We start from the raw sequence: 21,978 nt of genomic DNA on the forward strand, positions 1-21,978 counted from the left end.
CGATCTGCCTTCCGCCGCTGCCCCTACTCACTGCTGTGTTCTTTCTTCTGGCTTTTTTGCTAATGGCTGCTGTGGCGTGTCTTCCGCTACTGCTTTTCTTCTGCTAATGGCTGCTGTAGCGTGTTTTTCCCTCTGGCTGCTTCTAATGGCTACTGTCTCTGTCTCGCTCTGCCTATGCTTATATCACCTCCAGGAGGCGGAGAGCAGGGCCACGCCTCTTACGCAAAGATTAGGCAGACGCTCCGAGCAGGCAATTAGTGCTCGAGAACACATGTGCATACATTGTGTGCGTGGACGAGAAAATCACCTGAGTGTGCTTATGTCAATTAACCTCCTCGCTGCCGATGTGATCAGGCGCCATCCCGGCGCCGCCAACATGGCACAGCCCCCAACACAATCCTACACTGAGTCATTGAGGGAAGCTTCAGATTTCAATCTTCAGATTCCACGTCTCTTCTTTCCTGAACATCACTACTGCATGGAAGTAACCATCATTAACTTCCCAGAGGGTTCCCAGCTATGGCCAAGAACTTAGGGATCCAGACATTACTTCCTTCTCTCCACCTCCAGTCATATTGGAATATACTTTCAGTGAAAAAAGAAAACAAGCATTCAGCACCAATCCTTGCCCAGGTGTTAACGTCCTTCCATCTGCGGGACAGGATTCCTATTGACACTGAAACCATTGTCAGAGCCTCACTCGCAGAACAAGGAGGGCTCAGAAGAGCCCTGGTCTATCAAAGACTCCCTCCCCAGAGGGTGTTCTCTCTGCACTAACTCAAAGAAGAGCGTCAGGGAGCAGGTTGCTGAGTTGAAAACTGCCAGCCTCCTACTGGGCCTTTTCTGGGCCTGGGTTGAACGTCTGCCTTCTGCTCTAACACCTCAGCAGCTGCACTGTGGCCTCCGGGTGCTGCACCTCTGGCCTGGGAAGGATGCTGCCTGCAGGAATCTGATACTGTGAAAATAGCAAAGGAGAGAAAGGGAGAGGGTGGTGGAGGTGGATGGGGACATTCTGCCTGCCATTCTGTGGGCACCTTGCTGAACCTGCCACTGATTCTAAGGAGACTTTCATGCCCCAACTCATAAGTCCTCTGGCACTAAGGAACTGGCCTCCTGATGGCTTCTCAGTAGTCTCCCTACTTTCTTTTCTCCCACAGCTTTCTGACTTCTCTGTGAATCATCCTTCTATTCCAAGATGCAGACACATTTTCTCTCCTGGTCCTGGAGTGAGATGAGAAGGATAGGGTCCTTTCAGCCACCTCTGGCTGGAGTTTCCCAACAGTCTCAGAGTGACTTTGGGTGTGTCTGGGACATGAACACTTGGGGAAGGAGGTAGCAGGCACTAAGAACAGAGGGACTGGGGGCAGGCAAAAGAAGGGAGAAATGGGTGGCCCTGTTTATGTTGATTTAGGTCCCAGACACTGTAGCCTTTCCTAGGGCATCCCATTAGCTGAAAAAGACAGTCACCATTTTGCCTGCCCAAATCCACCTCTGCCCTCAAATCTTTATTTTTGGTAACAGCATTTGCACATAAGCTTTGCTCAGGGGAATTTCTTCTCCCCAATTTAAATGCTTCTGGTGGGACTGCCAATCACAAAACCTTCTTCCCTCCAAGCGTTGGAGGTCGATTAGAGCCTTCCTTGGACTTGTGTTCATGGGTCCTGGGAAATAAGAACCCTCTTACCTCCTGGGGTTTCTAAGCAGAAATTAAATAAAATTGAAGCCATCTGCAACCATTGCCACCCCTTGGATAGAGGAATCTCATTGGTAGTAGGAGAAAATGAAAGAAGCGGCATTGATTGCATATGTATGCACATGTGTATGTAGAGAGACAGATAAATATATATATGTGTGTAAATATACATATATACAAACACATATATATGTATACATACATATATATATATACACACTTTTTTTTTCTGTCTAGACCTGACAACTTTATTTTACTCTCTCAATTATGTTATAATATAAACTAGTAATACTTCTGGGAACCAAATTGTGTGTGTGTGTGTGTGTGTGTGTGTGTGTGTGTGTGTGAGCTGGTTTGAGTTGAGTTTTTTCAGCACTTAGTGTCCTGATCGACTCCTTCAGTCCTCACAACAATCCTATGAAATAGTTGAGACTCAGATAAAAGCCTTGTCCACAAGTCATTCAGGCAGCCATGGGAAGCCAACCAACATGCACCCCAGGTTTCTCTGACCCCCTCCAGTTCTGCAGCTGGCATTATGTCTCCTCCTGAATATGGGTTACAACTGGTCCTGCTCCAGAGAGTTGAAGTCCACAAGGAAAGTTAGACCTTTAAGAAACTACACAAGATAGAATATAATGCAGCTGGGTGTGGCATGTCTGTAATCCCTCCCAGCAGCTCAGGAGGTTGAGGCAGGAAAATTATGAGTTCAAAGCCAGCCTCAGCAACTTAGCAAGACACTAGGCAACTCAGCAAGACCCTGTTTCTAAATAAAATACAAAAAAGGACTGGGGATGTGGCTTAGCGGTTAAGGACCCTGCGTTCCATCACCCATTTAAAAAAAAAAAAATATATATATATATATAATGCTAAAACCGATACAAATAAAATTCAGTAGGATCCACAGGGGAGGAAGCATTTGAGACTAAACTGTGACTCGAATAAACCCAGGCTGGGTTTAGGATTCTCAACTAGTTGGATGCCCAAGAAAACCCCAACATGGCCAATCTCCCAAAGTCACTGCTGGCTTTCATGGACACTGGCCATTGGTTGATATGCAACCAGCAAATTTTACAACCCTATGCAGAAACTTATTGCTGTGAGCTGTGGCCACTATTTGCAGAGCTCAGTGTTGTTTGTGACTCTGTCACTCATATTTGCAGTTGACCTGAAACCTTTGCTCTGAAGAGCCCCGCCTCCCCCCAGTTCTGATCACTGCTCCGTGCTTCATCAGCCGCCTCCATTATTTCCTGCTGCAACCACAGCGAGACTGCAGCTTAGCAGGAGTTGGAAAAAGGTAAGTATGAATATTTATTTCCCAGATATCTCCCCAGTGAAATGCATGTGCACATGCCATTTGCAAGTGTTTTGCAGGGGCGTGAAGCACATTCCATTGTTCAATCCTAGAGTCTAAAAAAGTAGTTTTCGACTTCTTTTTCCTTCTCTACACCACTTTAAGCTGGGCAAAATAATAACTCTCAGTCAAACTACCCCATCCTTTCTTGTGTACTAGTGGAAAAATAACTTAAGGATACTATTAAGGGAACCAAGTAAGGTATATTTGGGTGAATCAGGTGTATATGTGCTTTAGCAATTGAGGCGTAAATGATTCATAGTCAATTTGAATGCATAATTGTCTTTAGATATAATTACTAGAAAGTTAAAGACCAAAAATGTCGTTTAAGTAAATATGTATCACTAGTCACTTTAAGGTTTAAACAAGTCTTGACTACTTTGGTAATGATGGAGCTAAATTAATAGTAAATTATAATTCAAAGCAAGAATGGCAGCAATTGGAAACCTCTACCCACACGTGACAACTCTGATGATAGACTAATGACAAAGCACCTGTCAAGACAATGTATAGGGATAGGCAAGGCTCCATCTGTGCTCTGTGCCAGGCCACATTTTCCCAGAAGCCAAAGTTCCTGGTGGAACCCTAAAGCAGAATCCTCAACAGTTGGTTGTGATTTTTGCATATGAATTCCAAATTGGATTAATTTGTATTATGTAGCAAGGCATTAGTAAGTAGGTTTTGATGTATATAAAAATAAGGGCATATGGATTTGTTAATAGTTTATCCCAAAGACCTACAGGGAAGAATTGCTTTCTTGGATCAGTTTCAAGGTCAGGTGAGCCTGGGGTCCAATTTAAGAATCACTAGTTAGAAGGCCCTGGAAAATAACTGAATTGTTATTCTCAAAAATTTCAGACAATATAACACGAGATCTGAGAACCACAGATATTTATTCCAATGTTTCCTATAATAGGAGTCAGGCCAGGATCCTAGTCAAAAGCTAAACATTCCGGCTTGTACCCTAGTCAGGTTAGCACACAGGTTAATGTGTCTTGGAAGTGTTTCACACTTGCTAATTTAAAAAACAACAAAAAAGCAATCTCCTCAAAGCAATAATTGTGGATGTTGGCAACTCAGAAGAGTTGTATTTTATTTGTGGCTTAAAAATTAGCTGAAAGAATAGGAAACAGTTATTTCTACCTTAGAAAATAACACTTCACAATTGCATAACACTTTTAGCCTCTCAAAACACATTTGCATGCATGACTACAGTTTCCAGAGAGCAGGTGTAATTTAATTTTTGAGGGAACCTGAGGTAACTTGCAACTCTCTGACCTCTTTTTTTTTTTTTCTTCTTCCTTTCTCAACCCTTTCCTTGGATTCATATATTCCTACTAAGTTTTCCCTTCTTCTCTTGTTCTTTTTGTTCAATTTTTACTTCCTATTTTAATAACTTGTTCATTCTTGAAACAAGCCTGTAGGACTTTTCAGCTTTATTCAGTGTTTAAGAGGTAGCTAATGCTGGAATCGAAGTTTAACTCAACCTAGATTTTTTTGAGTCCTTTTTAAAAAAAATAAAAATAAAAATATTTTGCTTTCCTAGTAGGTCAGGTGGGACCCATCATGTAAAGACCTTTGTTTCCTTGATAGAGTCTCAAAGGTGAACAGGCCTGTGAGTAGAGAGTCACTCAGGTGCCACACAGGTCATCTAGGTCATCCCACACCTCCAGACTCACAGAGCTGGCCAGCACAAGCTGTGAAATCTAAAGATCAAAGTAATCTGGGGAATGCTATGGGTTTAATTGTGTACCTTACCTCCACAAATTCCTGTGTTGAAGTCCTGACCTCCAACACCTTGGGATGTGGCCTTATTTGGAGACAGGGTCTTTACAGAGGGAGTCAAGTTAAAAAGAGGCCACATGGGTGGACCCTAATCCAATATGGGTGTCCTTATAAGATGAGGAAATTCTGGACACAGACACATACAGAGGGAAGATCTTGTGAAAACATAGGGAGAAGATGTCCTTTATGTAAGCCAAAGACAGGCCTCTGCTTCATGGCCCTCAGAACTTGGCCCAGATTTCTGGCCACCAGAACTGTGAGAAAATATATATTTTTGTTGGTTGAGCCACCTAGTCATGGTCCTTGGTGATGGCAGCCCTAGAAAACTAAGGTATAGAGTAACAGGTCAGGGAGACTAATTTTTCTTGCCTCCTCACAAGATGGTTTGAAGATTGAAATGAAGTAATAGGACTAAAGTACTTCACAAATAGTTAAAGCTACAAGGAAGATGAAAGAGATTGGTATTTGTTTCAGAAAAACTTGGTGTTCGGAACCAGCTGAAAACAGATGGCTCAGAGAAGCACTGAAGCAAGGGGCAGACACATACAGGACTGCACAGGATGCCGTATCAAGGATTTAGAGCAGAAGCATGTCTTAGGCAGCAGTAAAATGGGAGTATCCCTTCACCCCAAAGCAGGAAGAAGGAGTTTATATGCTAGGCTGGACAAATGGCCATGGCCAATTGCAGTGTACCTGGACTTTCTCAAAACTATTAACATGTCAAATGTCAGTTAAGAAACAGTCTCTGTGTAGCATGAAATGTTCAGCTGACTGTGTCAACAACTTTATCCTCAAGGGCTTGGGAGGTATGCCAGGGGTCACCTGGTGGGCAAAATGGCATTACAACCAAGATGGCTGCAGCCAGATCGAGTTGGATCTCTGCAGTACTCATCCAATAGCAGTCCCTGGCTACCATATTAAAATCACTATATTTAAAAATTTAACCCTCTTCCACACATATACACTGAATCCTCTCCTTTGATTTATTTTTTCTCTATATAGCATTTATGACCTCCTAATCTACTATATATTTGGTTTATTTGTTTTGCTTATTGTCTATCTCTTCCCACTATGAATAAACTCTGTGTGGTCAGGGACTTTGTCTTTTGTTGCTGCTGTCTCCTTGATATTAGAACTTTGCCTGGCAAATGGTAGTTCTTCAGTACAAACTGGTTGGTGAAGGATAAATTCATATTTGCACCTTCTTATCTTCATCTATTCCCTACTGATTCTTTCCCTACTGATTCTTTAAGACTTACCTTAAACATCTCCTACCTTAGGAAACCTCCTGAGCTTCTATTCTCTACCCTAGTTTGGAACTCCTCTTCCATTCTCTAAAAAAGGATATTTCTATCATTGTACTGACCATATCACATTTCCCCGGCTTCCTTACTGTAGATTCCTTGAAGGTAGGGACCACCAAGATACATATATCCTATTGTCCAAGGAAGTGGTTCTGTGTTACTCCTTAGAGGACACTCTGTACTTGACTGTTGAGTAGCCAGTGTATTAGTCTATTTTCTTTTTCTTCCTTTTTCTCCTCCCCTTCCCCCTCTCCCCCTCTCCTCGTCCTCCTCCCCCTCCTCCTCCTCCCCCTCCTCCTTCTCCTCCTCCTCCTTTTTTCTTCTTCTTCTTCCTCTTCTTCTTCTCCTTCTTCTTCTTCTTCTTCCTCTTCTTCTTCTCCTTCTTCTTCCTCCTCCTCCTCTTCCTCCTCCTCCTCCTCCTCCTCCTCCTACTCCTCTTCTTCTTCTTCCTCTTCTTCTTCTCCTTCTTCTCCTTCTTCTTCTCCTTCTTCTTCCTCCTCCTCCTCCTCCTCCTCCTCCTCCTCCTCCTCCTCCTCCTCCTCCTCCTCCTCCTCCTCCCCTCCTCCTCCTCTTCTTCTTCTTCTTCTTCTTCTTCTTCTTCTTCTTCTTCTTCTTCTTCTTCTTCTTCTTCTTCTCCTTCTTCTTCAGTGCTGGGGATCAAACCAGCACATGGTAGGCAAATGTTCTATTACTGAGCTATCTCCATAGCCCATTTTTCCTCACTATAACAAAATACCTGAGGTTGAATAGCTTTAGAAAGAATAGAAAGAAAGAGACTTTTTTTTTTTTTTTTTTAGCTCATAGTTCTGGAGGTTCAAAAGCATGGTGCCAGCATCAGTTCAGATCTGGTGAGAGTCACATGGTGAATGCATCAGAACAGTGGGAGTGTGTGTGTGGGAAGAAGAGATCACATAATGAGATAGGAGTGATTGAAGGGTCAGGTTCAGACTTTTATGAGACCTCATTTTCTCAAGAAAGTAACTCAAGTTGGGCGTGGAAGCACTGCTTGTAATCCCAGGTCTCTGGAGACTGAGGCAGGAGGATCGCAAGTTCAAAGTCAGCCTCAGAGACTTAGTGAGGCCCTAAGCAATTTAGTAAAATCCTATCTCAAAATAAGAAAAAAAAAAAAAAAAAGGGGGGGCTGGGGATGTGGCTCAGTGATTGAGCACCCCTGGTACCAAAAAAAAAAAAAAAAAAAAGAATGTAACACAAGGGACCCCATGAGAACATCAATCCCTTTGGAGAGCACACCCTCCAAAGACCTTAGGACTTCCCACTAGGCTCCACCTCTTAAAGACCCCAACCTGTGTCACATTATCACAATGGAGCTCAAATTTCAACACAGGAGCTCAAATTTCAACACAGGAGCTCATGGGGGACAAATCACATCCAAACCATGGCAGCCAGTCCCTAAGGAGCCAAGGAAGGAATGGGCTGAGGGTGGAACAGAAGTGGCTCACTAGGGGGTTACCAACCTTGTAGCCTAGACTAAGCCCACGAACTAGAATGGTCAGCAATACTGAGCACTGAAAAGGAAGCCATCACATGTTGTCAGGTGTCACAGAGGAAACTATAAGACAGTGATGCCAACTGTGAGGGTATGAAAATCAATAAATTAGAGCAGAGAGGTGCAAAGCTACTTTACAGATCAAAAAGGAAAGTCTCCTAGATATGTAAATCGAGTCTCACTTGATTCTTATGTTAAATGAACACAGAATGAGTTCACCTGGGACTGAGTTGGTAGTAAGGGGGTGTCAATTAAGAAACTTTGAGAAAGAGGAAACGAAGAGCCTTTGTCAGCTGAGCCCCCCAGATAGAGAGCCAGGACAGGGATGCAGATATCAGATCTTCCTGTAAAGAGTCTGATGGGAATTAAATCCCAGAGTTGGGGGCAGGGCCCTTCTGGGAATGGAAGTGCCATGTGGCCAGCAAGCAGTGTGGAGGGAGAGCTCACAGACAGCAGTGATTCAGATGAGAATTCTCTGACCCATGAAACATGATGTTGTGGTTTGCATTCTACAAAGAAAAACATAGAGGAAAGACAAATCTGTAAATGTCATGGTGCCCTCAAGAAGGAATTAAGGATCTCAACAAGAATGAGGAAAGGCATTGCTTGCTTGCCAGACTGACCCACTTTTGGGATTTCACAATCCTTGGGGATGAGAGTCATCCTTCTGTCCATTCATTCATTCAAACATTTTTCAGTTAAACCCTTACTAAATCATGGGGATACAAAAATAAATGTTAACAGACAATCCTACTAAGAACCTTAACCTTCTGGATTTGTGTAATCCATAATCCAGTGGGAATAAGCATTATCTGGCATCCTCCCCTAGGGATGGGCAGTGGTTAGAAAGGGCAGTATTAACATTGGGGATAGCAAGGTCAATTGAACAGAACAGAAGGCTCCGAAGAGGGGTAATATGCCAGTTCACAGAGGGACTCTGGAACCAGAGAATCATGACTTCTTGCTGGGAATGTTGACTGGGACCCATTAGAGCAGAAACGCAGCTCCGGTTGTAAGGGCTCTACTAGAGATAATCAGCTTTTCCCATTGTCTGTGTCTTTGTTTCATCCCTATCATAACTGTGCTCTTCATTCTTGGCTTTGTGGAATTAAACCAAGAAGTCCTAGCATACTGGTACTTTTTCTGCCTGAGCATTTTATAACAGTAAATACAGAGTCATCTTGGGTTACATATTTCTACCGTTTTGCCACAGTACTTGTCCTCATTCTCCATTTGGCAGTACTTTTCCCTGGTCTGGTAGTCAGCATTTCTGACAGCTGCTTGGCATGGTTTTCAATTAGAGACATCCATCTGTAAAAGGTACATTGCCCCACAGCCCATTACTGCTCTGGAGCTGGTGATAGTAACAATACTTGCTATTATTCATTTGCAACCTAATGGATGAGGACCCATTTTTAGAACATGTACCTGACTATGGATCTACTTTTTCTGGATAAAAATTTAATTTTAATAAATTGCATCCAGCAAATTGAACTAGACAAAGACATATGTGAAAATGTGGAATACCAACACTCTCAAATACAGGGCTATCCTTGGGTACACAGTTCAAAATGATTTTATGCATCTTCCCCAATCTCAGCTGTACCATTTTAGGAGTTTTTCTCCTTTTCATTTCCAAGTATTGAGTGCAGGCAGATCATTGAGCTACGGGAGCTGACTTTCTATGTAATCTCTTCTTTCTCCCATGGAAATCTCCAGCTGGATGAAGTAAGTCAGCCAAGGTACAGATAGGCAATATTATTAACAGCTCAGGTCTGGAGCCCAACTGTCTGAATTTGACTCCCTAGGATTGAAGACTGGGACACATTTCTTAATAGTTTATACCTCCATTTATTCATCTGTAAAATGGAAGAAATAATAGTACTTACCCTTATAGCTTATTCCAAAGGTCGAATGAGCTAATTCATTTAAAACACTGACTGGCACATAGTAAGCACTTGGTAGTAAAGATTATCTATCATTCCCAGCCTGAGTGGTATATCAAATTAATTAGAAAGATTTTTAAAAATACTGATGCTTAGAGACCAATCCTGGATCAAATCTTTTCAACCATGGCACTAGACATTTTTGAGCCAGAGAATTCTTCACAGTGGAGATTTTCCTCTGCATTGTAAGATGTCTAGCGGCGTTCATGGCCTTTACCCATTAAATAGCTAGAGCAAACCCCACCCCCATTGAGACAACTCCAAATGTCTCCAGATATTGCTAAATATCTATTCCCTTGGGATAAAAATTGGCCCCAGCTGAGATTCACTGCCCTAAATCAATTAAATTATAGTCAAAGGCAAATCCAGATTTTCAAAGGCAAATCCGGCTTTTGTGTGGCATGAAGTTTATCAATTTGGGAGTTCTTCTTTATGAAAAAGAATGCAAATACAAGTACAAATTTAATTATGGAATGAGTAAAGAAATGACCACACGAAACTAAAGCTTTGGAGATATATATCCCTTAATTGTGTGAACATTGTAGACAATTTACCAGCAGAAATTTTGCTTGAAAATAATCTAACTTTCCCCACCTTGAACACTTGAGAAGTCCTACCACTCAGAGGGGCCCAGATGGGAGGGGAAGTTCAAGTGTCCTGAGCCAGCTTCATGGAGAATCCACTGCTGGGTCTTCCCCTACTGCAGTGCACCAGTTCTGGATGAAAGCCCATCCCAGAGAGCAGGCACAAGGCCCAAGAGGCCTAACCACCTTAATCACAATTTCAGAAAATTTGGCACTGGGAGGTAGGTTGGAGGTAGGGAGCACAGTGGGAGGGAATCCATCTGCAGCCAAACCCTCAAGTCTGGAGAACTGTGATCCTGGACTACATAAGAGAAGTGCCAGTAACTTTGCTGAGCACTGGTTTTCTACTTCAGCACCAAGATCCTGGGCAGGGTAACCAGTCAGATTTTAGGATAAGGAGTGGTGCAGGTCAGGTATCCAGGAAAGTTTCAAAGGTCAACACAATCTCCTTCCTTCTTTTCCTCAAGAATGTTGAGTCCCGGGTCAGCCCAGAGACCAGAAGAATCAGGCAATGGATGGGCAGGCCATACAACACCCAGAGGCCATCATGAGGGAGACAGAATTCAGGTCTTAGAGAGTAAAGTTATTTCTCAGCTCCACAAGGTGAAGTTGTAGGGAGAGGCTACACTTGCAAAATTCTGGACTTCCTGCCTTGGTCAGGATGGGCTCAGGAACTGGGTGTGAAGAGGGGTGGCTAGGACTGGGTATAGAGGTCAGCCGTGAACCTAGCTCAGAACTGTAGAGCAAGAAAGAATGAGATGGGTTGACACAGGGCAATGGCCACTAACCAGAGGCTCTCTTTATGCTGTGGAAGGAGCATTGAGCTGTGTGGCCCTGCAATTCTTTGTAACATCAGCAGAGTTGCCCATGGAGGCATCATGGAACCTGCTAGGATAAAGTATTGACATTAGGGGCCCTTCTTTCCTTTCTCATTCCTTCCTTCTCTCTCTTTCTCTCTTTCTTTCAGTACTGGGAGTTAAACCCAGGGGTCTTCTACCACTGAAATATATCCCCAGCCCTTTTAATTTTGTGACAGGATCTTGGTAAGTCACTGAGCTGGCCTCTAACTTGCAATCCTCCTACTTCAGCCTCCTAAGTTGCTGGGATCACAAGTGTGCACCACTGTGCCCAGCTGGAATTAGGGGTTTTCTACACCCATGGAATGAAGAGTTGGACCCTGTAGTCACTTCACCATTATTCAGATTGGCTAGATACTCATTTTATCATTGAGGTCTCATGCCAATTCTCCACAAACAAGCTGCCATATCCATAGCACATCAAAAGGAAGATTATAAAGGAATTGGAGAATTGGTTGGGTCCCTCCTAAGATGACTAGTTGTTATTTTCCCATCTGTGTTGGAATGTGATCCCAAATCTGTCAGAACCAGGCTTGTTCAGCTTTGGTGCCCATACTTGGTTACTTCACCCACCCCTGCACATTCTTACAGGTGGTTAAACTGAGGCCAAAGATGCACTGCTTTTGAGGGAATTCAATATCAGCTTTTCATACTTTCAAATGCAACTCCCCATCAATATATTATTAATAATTAATGAAGTAATACCCTATAAATATCTATAATTGCTACGTTGCAGAATTGGAGTGAGGAATAAAGATAATGTATAGCAAGTGCCTGACACATCAGTGATATTTATGAAACAGTAATTATTATTGATACTGTGAATTTACTCCAACTTCAAAGTCAGATCTGAGTTTAAATCCTAGCACTAGATGTGTGATAGAGCAATTAGTTAAAAGCCACAATCCCTCAGTTTTGTCATCTACAAGTAGTTGGAAATAGTTCCTGCTTTATATTATTGCTGTAAAGATCAACTATGATAATTTTAAAAGAAGGCATTTAGCATTGTGCTTATCACATAATAAATGATGAATAAACATTAGTTATTGCATTAATTGTTATTATGAGAGTCTTACCATTCTGCTTAGGTTTGGTTTGTCCCTGATGTCATCGCACATGCTATCTCCTTGTTAATAGCTCTACACTCCTTTTTACCCTTTTGAAATAACATACACTTTTGAAATTCTGAAATCTACTTGGAAGAATTCCATTAGGTTCTTTTTTTTGGATGCTCATTGACTCTATTTTGATGACTTTTCAGTTTCCCTAAATTCTCTAGGTCCTCTCTCTTTGCCAGTATTATTTTAATTTAGGGCATTCTTGATGCACAGCCCATTATTCAGGCCTGGAACATCCTGTGACTTGAAAACTCTTTGTTCAGTGTCAGTCATGTCCTTGATTATAATCATGATGCTTGATTCAGATCCATGGCTGTTTCCTCCATCTGTCCGCCTGCCTGAGCCTGTGTCTCCTACTGTAAGTGAGACTCCACCATTATTTTCATATTCTCTGATGGTACCCTTTCCCAGGTACTTTGATGGCCTCCTGTCACCTGTGACTGCCCCACTTTGTCTCTACTTGGTGCCCAAGAGTCCTTAAAGCCTGTTTTCCTCCTGCTTGTCCTCTTCTTTGCAGTTTTTCTCTTTTTGAGGCTATACTGATGGGATTTAAATGTTTGTATTATTTCTTAAGATCTAGCTTCTAAAATAAAGAATATGCTGAATGACTTGGATGTCAGAAAGATTTAAGTATATTATATTACATGTAATGATTATATTTTTATGAGCTATTGATGGAATTTTTGTAAATAAGATTTTACTTTAAACATTTTAGGGGCGATAACTACTTTCCATAGTAACTACCTTTGTAAAGTAGATAATTACTCACTAATTTATGTTTATACATAAAAATGTGAGAATGTTGATATTGTATTAGACCCTTAATTCATTTGCTATTCAGTCTTCAGGAAAGTTTTATGAAGATCATGGCTATCAGACCCATGTAAAAATAGAAAGAGACCCAATAATGTCCAGCTTTTTTGGTCTCCTGGCCATAAGTTTTTAAAATAATATGGGGAGTGGGGGTGGGGCTTAGTGGTAGAATGCATACTTAGCATGTGTGAGGTCCTGGGTTCAGTAGTCAGCACCCCCCCTTATATAAACAAAATGATAATATGTGAAAACTAAATAGACTTCTGGGGAGGCTAATGAATTAGACACATTTGTTAATCTCTGTTGTCTTCCCAAATTTTGTGAAAATGTGTGTGTTTGTGTCTGTATATGTGTGTGTGTGAGAGAGACAGAGACAAAAAGACAGAGAGATAAAATGATACCCAACCATAAGAAAAACATAAAGAGAACAGGTGAGGCAAGCACAGCTAATGAGAGACATCAACAATATTTTGGGTGATGGAAAGTGGGTAGGAATTGATAATGGACTCAGTAGAAAGAAAAAAAACAGAGATGCTAATGTCCTTTGGGAAGTAAAAACAAAAAGCAAACTAATGCCCACACAGAATCCCAGAAAGAAAAGGGAGGTATGTGATTATAGGGAAATTGCAAACTAAAGGACTGAGAGAAAATCTGTCTAGAGAAGTTAGACTCCTTCGAGATTGCCCACTCTCCCCATCCAGGCACAACCATACCCTTCTCCCATCCCAGTGGGAGATTAGATAGACCTTTGCTTTCTGGAAAGGCTGACCCAGAGAGGTTTTGAATTCCTAAAGTGGCTGAGGTCATAGGTTGGAATACCTTGCTAAAAACAGGAATTACATGAAAGTGTACAGACCAAAAACTGGGACTCCAAGCACTCTTATGCTCGGTTCCAGATGCTAGCATCTGTTCTTTCACCCATTAGGTAGGAGATTACAGGATTCTTCCCCTGGGAGACTTACTGTACCCCCACAATATCCTACATGTCCTGATATCTGAAGACTCCCTCCCAAACTAGCTGGATCTTTGCCCAACAATCTTACAGACAAAGCAGTTATCAATTCTTTTCTACTTAATGCATAGATACTAAGAATTTTAGCAGTTTAGTGCCTTACTCTAATACATGCATGGATGGCCAAGAATCATACAAAAAGTATTTTGAAAGTGTTTACAATGAAAGGCATTTTAAAAATATAACAGAAAAGAGAAACTTGGAGGAAGGGACACCATTCAGGAAGCACAAGCAAAACTATATACATATTCCTCAGCAGGATAGAAAGATAATTGTGATCATTAAGAGAACAAATACTCTTGGAAATAAAAAATAGAAGAAATTTAAAATTCTAATGAATACAAAGTCAAGAAAATCCCTCAGTAAGAAGAAAATAGGGGAAAAAGAGAAGGAAATGGAAGAGGTAAAGTGAGCAAGGTTGAGGTTCAAAGAGCTACCAAAAACAGGGCTTCTAAAAGGGGAGGAAAGAGAAAATGGAGAAGAGGAAGATGTGTATGGGTGTATGTGTGTGCATTATAAAATATGAAAGAACAACACAAGTCAGAATTAGAAAACTTCAAAAGTAAGTGATAGAACACAGGAAAAATATCAGACATAAAAAAGTGGAAAAGAGAAAAATTTAAATAAAAAATAGTTTAAATTATTTTAACAAAAAGTAATAAATCATTTAAGATAGGGGGGAAAAAAACCCAACAAAGGGATAATAGGGTTCCCTGAAAGAGAAAAACAAAGCAAAGGAATGGAAAAAAATACTAAAAAATATAATTAAAGAAAATTTTCCTGAAATTAAAAAAAAGCACACCCTGAAGAAGCACACCACAAACATGAGACTAAACAACATCAAGATACATCTACTAAAATTATTAAACTTTACAAAAAGGAGACAAGTGACTTATAAGGAAATATAAATTGTCATCAGACTTTTTGACAGCAATAATTTATGCCAAAAGAAAATGAAATAACAATTAAGATACATAAGGGATGAAAATCTAAGTCTAGGATTTATATCATTTTATATCTCAGAAAACTGATTTTCAAATTTTAAGAAAACCAGCTGGTTTCATTTTCGAGAACTCAGGGAAACTGGGTGTGGCAGTGCACAATGAAAAATCCCAGCTACTCAGGGGGCCGAGACAACAAGGTTCTAGTTCCAAGTCCCCAGTCCTTTGGTACTGGGGATTGAACCCAGGGATGGTCTGTCACTGAGCTTCTTCCCCTGTGCCTTCTTTCTTTTTTTTTTTTTTTTTCTTTTTGAAACAGAGTCTCATGTCTCACTAGCTTGCCCAGGCTGGATTTGAACTTGCATTCCTCCTGCCTCAGTCCCCACAAGTCACAGGGATTACAGGCATATACCACTATACCCAGTCAAAAGGGTGCCAAGTTTGAGGTCAGCTTGGGCATCTTATCTTGAAATTAAATAAAAATAGGGCTGGGCTCTACTCAGAGGTAGAGCACTTGCTTAGAATGTAAGAGGCCCTGGATTCAATCCCTGGTATCACAAACAAAAAAACAAAAATCAAAAAACCATAAATCAGCTCAAGGAATATTTTCCCCTAAATTTTACTTGAGGAATACACTAAGAACATCTGTCTTTCATTCTTTCCTCCTTCCTTCCTTCCTTCCTCCCTCCCTCCCTCCCTCCTTTCCTTCCTTCCTTCCTCCCTCCCTCCCTCCCTCCTTTCCTTCCTTCCTTCCTCCCTCCCTCCCTCCCTCCTTTCCTTCCTTCCTTCCTTCCTTCCTTCCTTCCTTCCTCCCTCCCTCCCTCCCTCCCTTCCTTCCTTCCTTCCTCCCTCCCTCCTCTCCTTCCTTCCTTCCTTCCTTCCTTCCTTCCTTCCTTCCTTCCTTCCTTCCTTTCTTCCTTCCTTCCTTTCTTTCTTTCTTCCTTTCTTCCTTTCTTTCTTTCTTCTTTCAAGGGGTGGTGGTGCTGGGGAAGAGCCTTGCACATGCTACACAACTCCTCTGACATTGAGCTATAGCTCCAATCTCTAGAAAATGAGTTCTGGAAATAAAAAATAACTATCAGCATAAGGGTGGATGATTACTTGTAGAACTAAAACTAGATGAGAATTAATGTCTATATGTTCAGGCAATATAAGATGGTACAAATTCAAAAAACCAAATTGGTCAGAAATAGCACAAATGTAAAAGACATTTTTAAAAACTTCCCATTAATTACAATTGTCATGTGGTTTTAGTATTAGTAGTCTGACACTATATGACCAATGCCAAATAAAGTACAGGAGTAATAATGAAGATTTCTAATTTGGTTATCCCATGTATCCTTAGGAACTGGGATTCTTGGTATGTAATTAAGAAAATACAACTATAATAAATCAGTAATGTAAACAATGTAAACATGCAATTAAAATGTAACAATGTAATATATGAAAGAAAGAAATGAAAAAAAAAACAAAACAGTTATATCTGGAATATTCCCCAAAGTCTCATATGTTGAAGACTTGGTCCCCAACACAGTGGTGTTCAGAGATGGGGCTTTGGGAAGTGATTGGATCATTAGGGTTCTGACCATTGCTGGCTGAATGGTCTGCTGTGAGGCAGAGGAATCTGGAACATGGTGGAAGAAAGTAGGTCACAGGGGGCATGACCTTGGAAACTATATCTTATCCCTGCCCCCTTCTCTCTCTTCCTTATTCTCTCTCTCTTTATTTCTCTCTGCTTCCTGGATGCCAGGAGCTGATCAGGTTTCCTCTGCCATGTCCTTCTGCCATGATGCACTCACTACCTCCCCTCTGGTCCAAAGCAATGAAGTCAGCCAACAATAGACTGGAACATCTGAAACCATGAGTCCAAATCAATATTTCCTCCTTTAAGTTGTTTATGTCAGATATTTTGGTCACTGTGATGAAAAGCTGACTAACATAACCCTCTATACCCAAATTTGAATGAAATATCAGGAAAAACTCATGAGGAATAGAAGCAACGACCAATCCTGTAATAATGAGTCAGTGACCAGAATACAGTCTCCCCCCTCCATGTGACTGACCCCAGAGGCACGCTAGCACTGAGCTACATCCCCAGACCTTTTATGTTTATTTTGAGACAGGGTCTTGCTAAATTATCCAGGCTGGACTCAAACTTAAGATCCTAAAGCCTCCACCTCCCAGATAGCTGGGATTACAGGTAGGCACCACCACGCCCTGCCAGAATATAGTCTTCAAGTGGCATTTACCATTAAAAGAAAGAAGACTTTGGGGAAGAAGTGGTTGATTCCAGATCTGGGGCAGGAGATTTATTTTAAAAAGCCTAGAATATACCAGATAGCAAAGAAGCTATTAAAGATTACTAGGGTCATATCAAAAAGACTCAGAACTCAACTTTAAGAGCTCTCTCTCACTAGCTAAAGATGGGAAAACTGGAGCTTCAAAGGGGATAATATGGGAACCTCTGATTTCCAGTCTGGTATGTCAGGAGGTTAGAAGTTGCCACTGTGTCCTAACAATGAGTAAAAAGTTGAACGAACTGAAAAAATCAACAACTCTGTGAATCTGTCAGAGAAGTGAGGTCACAGTGTAAACGGATGAACCCACAATCCCAAGATTGGAGAGTTTGACAAGTGAATAAAGAGAATTATGGCTTGCCAGGCCAGACCAGAGACTCGTGATTAGAAACCACTGTGGGAACTAGCGCTTAGGTAGGAAAACGTGAACTATAATGGACCACTTGCTGTAGGCTTGGTATGGAGAAGCCTGATAGATAAAAACTCTAGGGGACCAGTCATAGAGTATTGTTGGGGGCACGATATTGTGATATTTACCCCCTGGAGTTCTACTAGATTCTCACAGTGAATATCTGAGAAAAATCTCTTCATGCTTCTGGCATGGAGAGAGAATAAATAACCATTATAAAATGTGCCAAGACATTGTGTTCTTAATAAGGTCTGCCTTCAGGAGAAGCTGTTTTATCCAAAGCCTAACCATTATGGGGGAAGGGAGATCACCAACTTTGGCGCCCTGTAGCTTGCCATGTGAGGGAAGGGAAATATCCAATTCTTTTTTTTTTTTTTATTGTAAACAAATGGGATACATGTTGTTTCTCTGTGCATGGAGTAAAGGTATACCATTTGTGTAATCATAAATCTACATAGGGTAATGTTGTTTGATTTGTTCTGTTATTTTTTCCCTTCCCCCCACCCCTCCCACCCCTCTTTTCCCTCTATACAGTCCTTCCTCCATTCTTGCCCCCCCAACCCTAACTCTAACCCTAACACTAACCCCTCCCACCCCCCATTATGTGTCATCATCCACTTATCAGTGAGATCATTCGTCCTTTGGTTTTTTAAGATTGGCTTTTCTCACTTAGCATGATATTCTCCAATTTCATCCATTTGTCTGCAAATGCCATAATTTTATCATTCTTTATGGCTGAGTAATATTCCATTGTATATATATACCACAGTTTGAAATATCCAATTCTTGCTCCCTCTAGCCATTCTGTCCCTCCTGAGGTGGGAGGAACAAAACAAAGCTTAGAAGCACTTGGGAAGGTCACAGTCCAGGGACACAGGCTCACCCCAGGACCTTATCACAAGATGATAGAACACATTACCTCTCTGATAACTTACTTCTAATTACTGAAAGCATTAAAATATTATAGTTTATTTTACACCATACATTTATGCTTGCCTTTCAACAAAAAATTACAAAGCATACAAAGGGCAAAAACTGTTTGAAGAGACAACAAGTAAAAGAACCAGAAGCAGATATGGCAAGTATGTTGGTGATTTTTTAAAAATTATGATTAATATGCTAAGGGCTTTGAAAAAAAAGTAGACAAAGGAAAAAGCAGAGGAATAACATTGGAAGAGAAGATGATTCTTAAAAAATGTAAAAAAGAAACACTAGAGATTAAAAGCACTGTAACATAAATGAAGAGTGCCTAATGGGCTTGTTAGTAAACAGGACAGTTGTGGAAAGAATCTCTGTGCTTAAAGGTACTATAATACCAACGTCCAAAAATGGAAAGCAAAGAAAAAACAAGACTAACAACTAAAAAAAAAAAAAAAAAATACATGTTGGCTGGTAACATAAACATCTATGTAGTAAAACTGAAAGAATAGACAAAAAAAAAAAAAAAAAAAAGTTCCTGGAACTAATAACCAATTACACAGCAAGTTGTAAGATACAAAGTTAATATGCAAAAGTCAATCATTTTTCCTATATACCAGCAATGAAATCATGGAATTTGAAATTAAAATCACATTACCATTTAAATGAATATGCCCCCAAAGAAACACTTAGGTATAAATCTAACAAAATATATATAGGCTCTATATGAGAAAAACTACAACACTCTGAAAGATATCAAAGAAGATCTAAATAAATGAAGGGATATTCCACGTTCATGGATAGGAAGACTCAATATTATTGAGATGTGTTTCTTCCCAATTTGATCTATAGATTCAACACAATCCCAAGCAAACTATCAGCAAGTTATCATATAGATTTGGTTGTTTGTTTCATAATATTGGGGATCCAACCCAGGGTCTCACACATGCTAGGCAGTGCTCTACCACTGAGCTACATCTCTAGCCCTTATCATGTAGAAACTGACAAATTGATTCTAAAGTTTATATAGAGAGTTAAAACTAGTCAACACAATATTGAAGAAGAACAAAGTTGAAGGACTGATACCTCTTGACTTCAATATTTACTGTAAATCTACAGTAATTAAGACAGTGTGGTATTGGTAATAGACAAATCAATCAATGAAACAGAATACAGGATCTTGAAAAAGTTCCACATAAGTATGTTTAGCTGATCTTTGACAAAGTAACAAAGGCAATTCAATGAAGCAAAGAGTCTTTTCCACAAATGATGCTGGAACAATTGGATATTCAAATACAAAAAAAAAAAACAAAACTAGATATAGACCCTATACTCATCTGAAAAATTAATTCAAAATGGATCTGAGACCTAAATGCAAAACTATACAACTCCTAGAAGATAACATAGGAGAAAATATAGGTGAACTTGTGTTTGGTGAAGGCTTTTTAGTTACAGTATCAAAGCCACGATCCATGAAATAAATAATTGATAAGGTAGACATCATTAAAATTAAAATTTTCTGCTTGTCTAAAGATATTGTCAAGTAGGACTATAGGTATAGCTCATTATTAGAACATTAGCCTAGTATGCACAAGACCCTAGTTTCAATCCCTAGCACCACAAATTGAAATTTTAAAAGTATATTCACAGGGTTCAATTGTGAGGCTCAAGTCAAAGGCAAATGCAAACTCCAGGTCCCATTTACCCTGTTTGATATTTGGGGACTTATTTATAATGCTGATCTCAAAAGTCAAAGGTATTTTCCAAACAGTCCTACCTTTCCTAAGAATACATTATAAACCCAAATATTTTTCATTCAGGATATAAACCATGGAAATTTATACCACTTGGTATAATCCTACTGAAGAGTTATAAAAACATATGTGTTTAGACATCATGTATTTGGACATCATATATTAGACAAATATAATTAGAAATGCTAGATCTTGAAACATAAGGTTTAGTGACAATACTAAGTTGTCCAGTATTATATTGCATACTATTTTTTTTGCATTTATTTATTTTCATTATTTCATGCATTTATCTTTTGTAGTACTAGGGATCAAACCCAGGGCCTTGTGCTTGCCAGGCAAGTGCTCTACCATGGAACTAAACCCCAAGCCCCTATTCATATTTTAATAGCACATTTATGTAAAAACACAAAAAATAGTAACTTAAGGAAAGGAGGGTAAGTGGAATAGAGAATAGAGGAAGGAGCATAAGGATTTCAACTGTATTTTCAGTGTTATTTTAAAAAATCCATTATGGAATTACTTCTGGTTTTCTCCTGAAGGGCCCCACGGGGTAAAAGTTCCTTAAGTTTCCCAGTCATTTTGTAAGATAATGCTTTCATTTGACCTCAAGTTACCCTTTCATTTTTGAGAGGCATGCCCTAACTCTGGCATCTTGAAATTTGTGAACTTCATTTTGTTCACTCTATCCTTGCTGTTGCAACTTTATAGATGGTCTCCAGAAAGAGTTTAGACACCAGGTTAAATCTTAACTTTATCAATTGTTAGTTGCCTGACACCAAGCGATGTCATTTGTTTCCTTGACTGTGAAGTGGTGGTAACAAAAACTCCTCTTTGGTTGTTAAGCTATATGTTATGGCAGAAAGATGGCACTCAATAAATGCTAGTTCCTTTAAGACATAACATCATATTCTTTCTTAAACTTTGAACTAGTTTTTGAATGAAGGAATAAATGAATGTGTACCAGAGAACTGTAGAGTCTGCAATGTAGTAAGTACACCAAGACAGTGGGCTAGAGGTACAGAAATATAAGTAATAAGGGAAGACATCAATTATAGTTTTTGAATAAATGTATTTTAGGGATAGAACAAAAATATGCAAATTCTTTGCACAACATTGAAGAGGAAGCTGATATGTAAGTGTAAAATATATGATGGAAGAAATTAAGTTGTCTACACTGGCCTCAATATACAGATGGGTAAATTCAGTTATGTCAGCCAGGGTGCAGTGGCCAGCTTCTCAGGAGGCTGAGACAGGAGGATCATAAGTTCGAGGGCAGCTCAGAAACTTAGTGAGACCCTGTCTCAACATTTAGAAGGGAAAAAAATGGGCCAGAGTGACTTTGGGTTTAATACCCAGTACCACACACACACACACACACACACACACACACACACACACGCACGCAATTTAGTTATGTCATGTGATACATTGACTAGATGACATATTAAATACAAAATGAAAGTCATGACTGATAGTTGCTAAGAATGGAATGGGAGTGAAAGCCAAGAGTTGAATAAATTAAGAGTAAAGGTGTTTTGTGGGTTTGAATGTTATAACTTCTGTGGTTAATACATGATTATCTTCCGTATCTTCTGATGTAGTCTGGCAATAATTAGATGAGGTCCTTCACAAACCATCAATCAATCTAACCATCCAGCACTGTAAAAGCCTTGTTTCCTTTTCTGACCA

General features: G+C 40.1%; 1 protein-coding gene across 1 annotated transcript in view; it reads left to right on the plus strand.

Annotated features, from left to right (window-relative positions):
* Positions 1 to 2,865: 2,865 nt before the first annotated feature.
* LPGAT1 (lysophosphatidylglycerol acyltransferase 1) overlaps positions 2,866 to 21,978 on the plus strand; it is a 115,392-nt gene continuing 96,279 nt past the window's right edge. The window contains exon 1 of the mRNA XM_079107615.1: positions 2,866 to 2,987. The gene's annotated coding sequence lies outside the window, so the exon portion shown is untranslated. The remainder of the gene's footprint in view (positions 2,988 to 21,978) is intronic.

This window comes from Sciurus vulgaris (assembly GCF_902686455.1).
Source record: "Sciurus vulgaris genome assembly, chromosome: 12".
Taxonomy (NCBI): domain Eukaryota; kingdom Metazoa; phylum Chordata; class Mammalia; order Rodentia; family Sciuridae; genus Sciurus; species Sciurus vulgaris.